Below are 10,407 nucleotides of genomic sequence, written 5' to 3'. Positions count from 1 at the left end.
CCCAGCACCACTTGTTAAAGAGGTTGTCTTTTTTCCATTGTATATCCATGCCTCCTTTGTCAAAGATAAGGTGTCCATAGGTTCGTGGATTTATCTCTGGGCTTTCTATTCTGTTCCATTGATCTATATTTCTGTCTTTGTGCCAGTACCATACTGTCTTGATGACTGTGGCTTTGTAGTAGAGTCTGAAGTCAGGCAGGTTGATTCCTCCAGTTCCATTCTTCTTTCTCAAGATTACTTTGGCTATTCGAGGTTTTTTGTATTTCCATACAAATTGTGAAATTCTTTGGTCTAGTTCTGTGAAAAATACCGTTGGTAGCTTGATAGGGATTGCATTGAATCTATAGATTGCTTTGGGTAGAATAGCCATTTTGACAATATTGCATATCCTCATTTTCTATGGGAGAAACTAACCTCTCCTAGGGTCCCAAACCAGGAATTCTGATGACTTATACCACTAGGTATAATGGAAACAGCAATGGAAACAGTGACAGACTTTTCTTGGGCCCCAAAATCACTGCAGATGGTGGCTGCAGCCATGAAATTGAAAGATGCTTGTTCCTTGGAAGAAAAACTATGACAAACCTAGACAGTGTATTAAAAAGCAGAGACATTACTTTACCAACAAATGTCCGTATTGTCAAAGTTATGGTTTTTCCAGTCGTCATGTACTGATGTTAGGGTTGGATCCTAAAGAAAGCTGAGCAGCAAAGAATTGATGCTTTTGAACTGTGGTGTTGGAGAAGACTCTTGAGAGACCCTTGGACTGCAAAGAGATCACATCAGTCAATCCTAAAGGAAATCAATCCTGAATATTCATTGGAGAACTGATGCTAAAGCTGAAGCTCCAGTACTTTGGCCACCTGATGGGAAGAAATGACTCATTAGAAAAGAACCTGATGTTGGGAAAGATTGAAGGCAGGAGGAGAAGGGAACGACAGAGGACAAGATGGTTGGATGGCATCACCAACTCCATGGACTTGAGTTTGAGCAAGCTCTGGGAGATGGTGAAGAACAGGGAAGCCTAGTATGCTGCAGTCCATGGGGTCACAAAGAGTTGGACATGACTCAGTGACTGAACAATAGCAACAACAAATACCACAAGGTATAACCAGGAACTCTCATGACTTATACCTGGGCTCTCAGGTGGCTCAGTGATAAAGAATTCACCTGCCAAGCTGGAGACACAGGTTCCATTCCTGGGTTGGGAAGATCCACTAGAGAAGGAACAGCAACCCGGTCTAGTACTCTTGCCTGGGAAATCCCATGGACAAAGGAGCCTGGTAGGCTACAGTCCTTGGGTTGCAAAGAGTTGGACATGACTTAGTGACTAAATGACAAAAGCTTATTGCTAAGAGACCAGAATATTAATGATATCTGGAAGCCAACTGAAAAGAAAAATCTAAAAGAGAGAGATAATAAGGAGTTATTCTATTTCTCATATAATTAAAAATCTGTAACTTTTGTATATAAGATTTATGCTGGCTTTGGTGAGTGATATAAGAACATGTAAGACAAAAATTTCCTGACCAGGAACTGACAGCCTAGTTGGTAAGATCAGGGATGCATGCATAGCAAAGTTTTATAGCAGTATAAAGCATAATTGTATACTATAGAAAGAGAGTTGAATCATTGGTGTTAAAGGAATTGGGAGGAGGTAGGAAAGAAGGGTGCTAACTCCAGGCTAGAGTAGGAAATGAAAGCATTTCATGGAGAAGATGGATATTAAACTCAGCAGAGTCAACTCAGACACAAAAGTTTAACAGGTAACATCTCAGTATAAACACAGTGAAAGGGGGAAATTGTGTCATTTTGCAGGAAAGGGACTGACTTGGGTAAAAGTCTACCTTGGTGGAGAGGAACTGGGTTACAAAGGATACTAAAGCAGAATAGATAAAAAAAGATGTGGTACATGTATACACTGAAATATTACTCGGCCATAAAAAGGAATGAAATTGGGTCATTTCTAGAGATGAGGATGAATCTAAAGTCTGTCACACAGAGTGAAATAAGTCAGAAAGAGAAAAACAAATATTGTATATTAACAAAGAGAAGCAATGCTAAAGAATGCTCAAGCTACTGCACAATTACACTCATCTCACACGCTAGCAAAGTAATGCTCAAAATTCTCCAAGTCAGGCTTCAATAGTACATGAACTGAGGACCTCTAGATATTCAAGCTGGATTTAGAAAAGGCAGAAGAACCAGAGATCAAATTGTCAACATCTGCTGGGTCATCATAAAAGTGAGAGAGTGCCAGAAAAACATCTACTTCTGCTCTATTGACCATGCCAAAGCCTTTGTGTGGATCATAACAAACTGTGGAAAATTCTTAAAAGATGGGAATACCAAACCACCTAACCTGCCTCCTGAGAAATCTGTATGCAAGTCAAGAAGCAATAGTTAGAACCAGACATGGAACAACAGGCTGGTTCCAAATTGGGAAAGGAATACATCAAAGCTGAATATTGTCATCCTGCTTACTTAACTTATATGCAGAGTACATCATGAGAAATGCTGGACTGGGTAAAGCACAAGCTGGAATCAAGATTGCTGTGACAAATATCCATAACCTCAGACATGCAGAGGACACCACTCTAATGGAGAAAGTGAAGAAGAACTAAAGAGCCTCTTGATGTAGGTGCAAGGGGAGAGTGAAAAAGCTGGCTTACAATTCAACATTCAAAAAACAAAGATCATGGCATCCTGTCCCATCACTTCATGGCAAATAGATGGGGAAACAATGGAATCAGTGACAGACTTTATTTTTTCAGGCTCTAAAATCACTGCAGATGGTGACTGCAGCCATGGAATTAAAAGATGCTTGTTCCTTGGAAGAAAAACTATGATCAGCCTAGGCAGCTTATTAAAAAGCAAAGACATTACTTTGTCAACAAAGATCTGTCTAGTCAAAACTATGGTTTTTCCGGTAGTCATGTATGAATGTGAGAGTTGAACTATAAAGAAAGCTGAACTTGAAGAATTGATGCTTTTGAACTGTGGTGTTGGAGAAGACTCTTGAGAGTCCCTTGGACTCTCAAACCAGTCAATCCTAAAGGAAATCCTTTTGGAATATTCATTGGAAGGACTGATGCTGAAGCTGAAACTCCAATACTTTGGCCACCTGATGTGAAGAACTGACTCCTTGGAAAAGACCCTGATGCTGGGAAAGATTGAAGGTGGGAGGAGAAGGGGATGACAGAGGATGAGATGGTTGGACGGCATCACCAACTTGATGGACATGAGTTTGAGTAAACTCCAGGAGTTGGTGATGGACAGGGAGGCCTGGCGTGCTGCGATTCATGGGGTTGCAAAGAGTCGGACACGACTGAGCGACTTAACTGAACTGAAATGAACAGAGGTCAAGGTCTCCAGGAATGAGCTTAGAGACAAATGTGTATACACCAGGGGGAGGGGAAAGTGAGAAAAAGAAAAAGACATTGACAAAAAATGAAGGAAGGAAAGAAGAATGGCAGAGAAAAGGAAGAGATGTTCATGATGGAGGGTGAAGCTGATTTTTGAAAACCACTATCTGTCTTCAAAGACACCATGTTTTCTAAACTAAAACACTGGGACAAGTGATAGAACTTTTTCAGGAAATCCTGAATATGCAGCTACAGTGTTCATAGATCACACATCTTAAATGTGTAGTCTATAAGACATATAATTTTAGGGTATAAGCCTGGTGGAGTTTCTGTTGTTGTTATTGTTGTTTTAATGAATATGTGTATTCTTCAAGCAACTATACATCTTAAGCATATCTTCCAAGAAATCAGGCTGTTCTTGGAGACATTCACTTGATATTTGGGCATTAAAAGGATGTGAAGTGGAGGGTAGAGGAACCGGAAATTGGGAATACGATTAAGGTCACCTAATTTGAGAAAATGGAGAGCTGACCATGGGAGGTGGACCTGGGAAGTGTGTGCTGGGGATGAGGAGCTTGTTTGACAGGGAAAGGGAAGTCATTATTAAGGGCCTCATAGGATACGTGCTGGGTGAACTTGCTCAAGATCACGTGTGAACTGGTAAGTCCAGTCTGAGTGTTAGTATTTGAGGAATTCATTCCTTTCTGCTCACTCCCACCACCGTCATCTTGTTTAACCCATGATCAGCTCTTGCCAGGATTTCTACAACTTTCCACCAAACAATGTCCTTGACTCCAATTCTGTCCCTCTTCAATCTAGTCTCTATTCTTCACCCAGAGTGAAACTGTCGAACCAGAAATCTGATCCATTCACCGTCCTTCTGAAACCCTTGAAGGATAAAATGTCCCCCTGACCAAAAGGGCAGACTTTTTGGCATTAACTATTAGTGGTCCAATCACCCAATATATTACCCAGCCATAAAATGCATCATTTTTTGACAGTGTGAGAGTCTATTAAATTAATCTGGGACAGCAGGCATGAGCCAGGATGCCCCAGGTAAATTGTCACTTGCAATTACCATAGAGCCTTTCATGACCTATTCTTTTTTTAAAAATCTTTATTACTTTTATCCATTCATGTACTTGGCTGCACCAGGTATTCATCATGGCACAAGAACTATAGCTGTGGCATGAGATCTAGTTCCCCAACCACTGAGAACTCTTAACTGTGGCATGTGAAAACTAGTTTCCCAACCAGGGATCAAATCCAAGCCCCCTGCATTGGGAGCACAGAGTCCTAGCCACTTGACCACAAGGGAAGTCCCTCATGACATACTTTTAACTCTCCAGTCTTACCCTTCACCAATTTCCTCATGTCCTTCTTGTACTCCTGCTGTATTAAGCTACTGGAAATCTGTGCATCATGTTCTTTTCTCTCCTGAGGTCTTGGCACACACTTTTCCCTCATCTCATTCCTCTTTCCCATTTTTTTTTCATTCATTTAATTGCAACTGCCCTTTAAACCTGAGGTGAGAATTTACTTCCTCTTAGCAATTTTCCTCAACTCCTCAATTCTGGATTCAGTGCTCTTTTTTTATGGGTTCCATTTCCCCATGTGCATGCCCCCAGCATTCCATCTAATAGAACACAACATAATTGCCTGTTCTCTTGTACATCTTCTCTAATTGGATGCCCTTTTAGAACATGATTGTAATTATGCACCAGGTATATCCTTCTATTACTAATATTATAGTAGCTGTTCATACAGGGAGATTTAGTAAATATACCTTGAATGGACAGATGGGTGGGTGGATAAATGAAAGGATGAACAAATAAAAGTTGTTTTCCAAACTTATAACTCTCTAGCATGACTCAGTCTTTATATTCTTCAAGATAGCACTTTCCTAGCCTGGCCATGCATCACTGAATTGGGACAACAAATACTAGAGTAAAAGGATCTGTATTTTTTAGCAAGATTGTTGGGTAATTCTTATGCAACCTTAATCCACTTGGTCTGGATTGAAGAAACTACATCTCTGCAAAGGTCATCTTATAGATTTTGTTCATTCCTAAACACTGTGTCTTGGTCAAAGGAAATTTTAACCTTTTATTTGAAAATTAGAAGGAATTCCCCTTGAAGTTACATTGCAACATCTGGAGTCTCAGAATCCTTCATAGTTTTCCTAGAAGAGTTCAGTATACTCAGCTGATACAAAATGAACAAAGTTAGGTCTATCCAGCTATGTATCCTAGGATTCTCACTCTGAATAGTCAACTCTTCAGTCTGGAGCTAGATCCTACTGGCTCACTCTTAAGGTCAATATTTTTAAGATAAGAGAGAGTCTTTAGAATAAGACACTAAGAGGGGAAAGAAGGCAAAAAATTCTCCTTGAGGAATACATTTGCTGAATTTTCTGTTTTTAATCGCCATACTTCCTATCTTTAGCATTTGAAAAATATTGACTGTACTAAAAAGTTTTAAATTTATGGCAGGTTACTAGGGATTTTTCAGTGTAGCCTGGTCCAACTATTCCCTTTGAAGTAGTGCCTATAATATAGTGCACTTCACCAAAGAAGAGAAAAGAAAAATAGCCTGTCTCCTTGAGAACAAGAACAAACAGCTTCAAACATGATTTGAAAGCCTACTTTCTGAGTAGAGGTACTGAGCCGTACAGAGCAAGTGACCAGCAAACCCATGACCTTGCTCCCTCTCTCATTCAACTGCAGCCCGGAGACAAGGTGGGGCCAAGACCTCTCTGCTGACTCCTCGGAATCCTTAGGCTCTGGTCTATCAACCTGTAGATGAGAAATCTCAAAATAAAGGGAGAGTGGTTGGAACTCTTGCTGAAGGCAGGGAAATGAAGGTCAGAGGACAGACTGCGCCACCTCCCTGGCTGCCAGCTTGTTGTAAGTGTTGGACGAAACACCCGAGTTCTGGGCTCAGTATTTTATCCCTTCATAAAAATAAGCCTTACGAGACTTGCCCAACACGCCAGGCCTAATTACCAGAATCCAATGCCATAAAATGCTTTGCATTCCTTGGTGAAAGCTGCTATATCAAAGGTCAGGATACCAGCCTGGACTTGTTTTGTTCTTGGGATTCAAATTTTGAGATTAAAAACTTGACATGATTATTTAACAACAACAACAAAAAAGTAAAAAACCCTCTTGTAAGACTATAGATAGAGAAATAATCATATAAGTCTTTGATGAGTTCACCCATAGGCACTTGGGTATATCATGAGTAAGGATAAGGGCAGACTTCATATCTCTATGTAGAAGGAAATTGATCATCTATAAATCAAAAGGGTCTCTCAGTAGGGTGTAAATTAGAGGGCAATTGAAATGTGAGAAGCTATACACCAGAAGAAGAAGCATGGATAAAATTTAGAAAAAGCAGATGAGTGCATTTAAGTGGAAAATCTAGGCTAGAAAAGGGAAAAACTCTGATGTAGAGAATCTGAAAGAGATTCTAGGTATTTGAAGATGTCAAACAAAAGGATCTTAATTCATCAGTCTAATTTAAAAGATTTATGAAACACTTTAAGTAATTTTAGATTTACAGAGTAGTTGCAAAAATAATAGAGCAAGTTCTCATATACCTGTCACCCAGCTTCCTCAAATGCTAACTTCTTTCATATCAACAGTATAATTATTGAAACCAGGAAATCAACATTGATATTATACTACTAACTAACATACATAATTTATTTAAATGTCTCTGGCTGTCCCACTGTGTCCTTTTTCTACTGGAGGATCCAATTTAGAATCCCATATTGAATTTTACTGTCGACTTCTCTAATCGATGGCAGTTCCGGAGTCTTTCTTTCCCTTCACTACCTTGTCATCTTCAAAGAGTACTGGTCAGTTATTTTGTAGAATACCTTTCAATTTGAGTTTGTCTGGTATTTCCTCACGTTAGACATAAGAGATGGAGAGTATTCATTTTGGGCAAGGATGACACAAAAGTGATGCTGGTTCCTTCTCAGTGCATCAGCTGGGGCACAATATATTGATATGTCTGATTACTGATAATATATAAACTTTGATGGATTGGTTACCCTGGTGTCTTTCAGGAGTGTAAACTTACTCTATTTCCCATTGTAATTACTGAAGAGGTTATGAAGAAAGACTGTGAGATAACACAAATATCCTTTTCCTTAAAAAAAAATATGTTTATAGAGAAGTTTTTGGTTCACAACAACATTGCGGAGAAAGTGCAGAGATTTCCATGTATGCCCAGCTGACATGTGCCTGGTCTCCCCCTTCCTTAGCATCCCCTACCAGAGTGCTACATTTGTTGCAGTCAATGAACCTACATTGAAACATCTTAATCACTCAAAATCCATTAGGGTTCTTTCTTGGCCTTGTACATTCTGTGGGTTTGGACAAATGTATAATGACATGTATCTAACAGTACAGTATTATGCAGACTAATTTCACTGTCCTAAAAATCCACCATGCTCTACCTATTCACCCCTCCTCCACTTAACCCCTGACAACCACTGATCTTTTTACTGTCTCCAGAGTTTTGCCTTTTGCAGAGTGTAGTTGGAATCATATATTATGTAACTTTTTCAGGTTGATGTCTTTCACTTATTAATATGCATCTAATGTTCCTCCAAGTCTTTTCATGGCTTGATAGCTTAGTTTCTTCTTAGTACTGAATAATAGTACCTTTGTCTTGAGGTACCACACATTATTTATCTATTCACCTACTGAAGGACATCTTGGCTGCTTCCAAGTTTTGACAATTATGAATAAAACTGCCAGAAACATAAGCATATAGCCTTTTGTGTGGACATGAGTCTTCAGTGTTTTGAGGTAAATACCATGGAGGGTAGTTTCCTGATCACACAGTAAGAGTATGTTTAATTTTGTAAGAAACTGTAGGACTATCTTCCAAAGTGGCTCTACCATTTTTCATTCTTCCCAGCAGTGGATAAGAATTTCTGTTGCTCAGCATCCTCACCATCATTTGATGGTGTTAGTGTTCCAGATTTGAAGCATTTTAATAGATACGTGATATCTTGTTGTTGTTTTAACTTGCATTTTCCTGATGATATATGTTGTGGAGCAGCTTTGCACACAAATATATTTTTAAATTCTACACTATTTTTATTAGTTAATATGTTCACACACCTCTATAATTTCCCCACATGTTTTTAGCTGCATATTCTTTTTAAAAACTTTTTATTTTATGTTGGAGTTTAGCTGATTAACAATGTTGTGATAGTTTCAGGTGGACAGCAAAGAGACTTAGCCACAGATATACATGTATCCATTCTCCCCCAGCATACAAATATCTTTTTCATCACATATTTTTGCCCACTAATTTTAGCATTTATCAAGGATTCTTATCTGCACAATTATTGCTATTATTTTTGTCTAGTGATAATTTTTTTATTTCCTTCATTTCTTCTATGTTTAATAATTGGTATCATACTCTGAAAGAAGAGAATAATATTATTTCAGTGAAGCTTAATGAAAAAGACTTTCTGAGACAATAAACTTGTGCTCTGCAACAAGGGCCTTATTCTAGCCTCACAGTAAGAAGCTTCAAATTCTTGAGTTCTTTTCACCAAAGATGGAATTTTTGAGCTCTCCTAATACTTAGTAAAAATAGAAATCACTATGCCCATTGAAAAGCTAAATGGAATTTTCATTTACATGGGCACGTGGCACACTATCTGAAATAGAAACTTGAGGATAAAACTTAAATTCTCATAATTTTAGGCACTCATTTATTTAATTCAGCAGTTAGTCTTGAATTCTCTAGTCAGTTCTAGGTACTATACAAAGCACTGGAGATGCAGTTAAAACTAATACAAACTTGCCCTGAAACTTCATGGAGTTTTCAGTCTAGCAGAAAAGCCAATAATATAGTTAATTGAAACTGGAATGAATTCATAAACAGAGATGAGAAGAAAACTCTATATGTTTTTGTTCAGCTGCTAAAGCATGTCCAACTCTGACTCCATGGAGTGCAGCATACCAGGCATCCCTGTCCTTCACTATCTCCCAGATTTTGTTCAGACTCATATCCATTGAGTCAGTGATGCCATTCAACCCTTTTACCCTCTGCCATCTTCTTCTCCTCCTGCCCTCAATCTTTCCCAGCATCAGGGTTTTTTCCAATGAGTCAGCTCTTCACATCAGGTGGTCAAAGAACTGGAGCTTCAACTTCAGCATCAGTCCTTCCAATGAATATTCAGGGTTGATTTCCCTTAGCAGTGACTGTTTTGATCTTCTTGCAGTCCAGGGGACTCTTGAGAGTCTTCTCCAGCACCACAATTCAAACACTCTAGATCAATTAAAAATACCTAGCCTACTCTGGATTGGGTAACTGGTCTGAGCTATAATGGTGTCTCAGGCAAGAAAGATTTGAAAGAGCTGAAAAGATGCTAGTGTATAAAGATAAATCAGATGTCAGGAACTGAGAAATCCTGAAGCAGAAAACCTTATAATCCACTTAGGTCATACTAGAACTGTCCACAAAGCAATGGAAAGTCACCTCAGGGCCTTTAACAGGGTAAAACACATTCACATTTGTGATTTCTAGAGACGACAATGATAGGCTGTGTACAGACTGGGTTACAATTGGGGCAATAGAGAATATGAATAGAATATTTGGGAAATTATCAAGGCAGGAGAGGCAAAAGATGAAAGTATTTTATTTATTTAATTTTTCGTTTGCACAGGCTCTTTGTTGCTATGTACAGGCTTCCTCTAGTTGCCACATGTGGGCTTAGTTGCCCCATAGCATGTGGGATATTAGTTCCCTAACCAGGGATCGAATCCATGTCCTCTGCCAAGGAAGGCGAATTCTATCTCTGGACCAGCAAGGAAGTCCTGACATGGAAGTATTTTAGATTTGGATAATTGTAGTAAAAATGGAGAGAAGAGATTGGAGAGATACTAAAAGGTAGAATCCATCTGGACTTGGTAATTGATTGGATGTGAAAGATGCAAGAGACAGATGTGTAAAAGACCCTTTCCACAATTCCGGCTTGGGCAACTGAGAACACTCTGGAACATTCTTT

The sequence above is a fragment of the Cervus elaphus genome, chromosome 21 (assembly GCF_910594005.1).
Source record: "Cervus elaphus chromosome 21, mCerEla1.1, whole genome shotgun sequence".
Classification (NCBI taxonomy): Eukaryota; Metazoa; Chordata; class Mammalia; order Artiodactyla; family Cervidae; genus Cervus; species Cervus elaphus.
The sequence above is the reverse complement of the archived record's forward strand: the minus strand, read 5'-3'. Positions refer to the sequence as shown.